The following is a 1,429-nucleotide window of genomic DNA, read 5'->3' on the forward strand; positions in this document are numbered from 1 at the left end:
GTGTGGGCAGGGCCTGGGATTCGCTCTCCCTGGCCGGGGAACGTGCTCCAAAGAGCGAATCCGTCAGGACAGATCCCGGGGGAGGCTCCCGCCAGGTCCACCTTGATCCCAGGACTGAGGCTCTGCAAGCGCTGTGGGGGAGGGGACCCGCAAAGCCCCACACTCGGCCTCCTCCACAGCAAGGAGGTGCTCGGCCGCCCTGCCCCAGCAGGCTGGGTTATGGCCAGAGAAGGACCTGGCTGGGGAGGTTATTTCCCCATGGGCTGCACCCGGCCGGCACTGAGCAAATGCCCCTCCGGCAGGCAGGTGAGCCCGTGGGTACTAGCCCTCACCACTGCCTTCAGAGGCAGGAAGCCCAGCCACTTCCCTTGGCTAGACCAACCCCTCGATGCTCATTATGCTCCTCCGTGCAGGGGGCTGCGTCCCCCCTGCCCTCACCCCAGGCAGGTACCAAGGGCTGGTGAGAGCCTTCTCCCCGGGTCACACCGTGGCCCGTGACCGTCCAGCTGCACCACAGTGCAAAGAGCAAGGCCCTGTCCCCACAGCACGGTTCACCTGGATTTCAAACGCGGGTCGTTGTGCGTTGAGAGCTCCAGAGGGGCCCTGTGGGATGGGGATCACCTTCTCCCCTGCAGTGGGCCGCGTGCGACGGGGGTGAAACACCACCACTGACAGTGCTCCTCTGGAGGCGCTTCACCTTCACCTCTCGGGGGGAGGAGAGGGGATCAAGGGGCGGTTCCGGTCCCTGACATCCCTCTCAGCCCTTTCCCTGCGGGGCAGCTCAGTGATCACGCCCCGCCCTGCCATAGGAACTGCCCTGATCCTTGTTCTCCACCTGTCTCCAGTGCCCCCACCCCTCCCCCTGCCCATCTCAGCTCCCCCCACCCCCCCAGCGCCGGTTACAAGCTGCTGCTAATAGCTCTCTTCTCCTCCGCCGTGTTCATCTGCTTTCCCTGACACTTCACAATCCATCATTTGGACAAAACACTCCTGTACATCTCGAGGTCCCATGGCCCAGGGCCTGCAAGTACAACGTCAACTCCAGCCACGCCACGGTGTAACACGCCCGGCCCTGCCCTCCTTGTCCCAGGAAACCCTTCCACAGGAACCTGCTCCTTGCCAGCTTCCCAAACTGCTGGGCTTGGGACCTCCCTCGCTGCTCCTGGAGGAGGACTACGTTTCCCAGCATCCCTCGGCCAGACTCTCAAACAGCCAAATATCTGACTGGGAGTTGGGTCCAAATAATCCTTTATAAACTAGGCTGCTGGCCGGGGAGAGCTGACAGCACTGTGTGGTTGTTCATGTACCGTACGGCAGCTGAGCGCCCAGCCCTTTAACTCGGGGGCTCAAATGGCCCCAAAAGCCTCCTTCCCTTCAGCTGTTGTAGGATTACTGGTGAGCGCTGGGTTGTCGTTGTTGTGGGGTTGCC

The 1,429-nt window shown here is 62.6% G+C and overlaps 1 protein-coding gene across 1 annotated transcript in view; it reads left to right on the forward strand.

Annotated features, from left to right (window-relative positions):
• CPLX2 (complexin 2) overlaps positions 1 to 1,429 on the forward strand; it is a 60,705-nt gene that overhangs the window by 24,871 nt on the left and 34,405 nt on the right. The window lies entirely within an intron of this gene.

Source organism: Terrapene carolina, unplaced genomic scaffold, assembly GCF_002925995.2.
Source record: "Terrapene carolina triunguis isolate 2854851 unplaced genomic scaffold, T_m_triunguis-2.0 Scaffold629, whole genome shotgun sequence".
Classification (NCBI taxonomy): domain Eukaryota; kingdom Metazoa; phylum Chordata; order Testudines; family Emydidae; genus Terrapene; species Terrapene triunguis.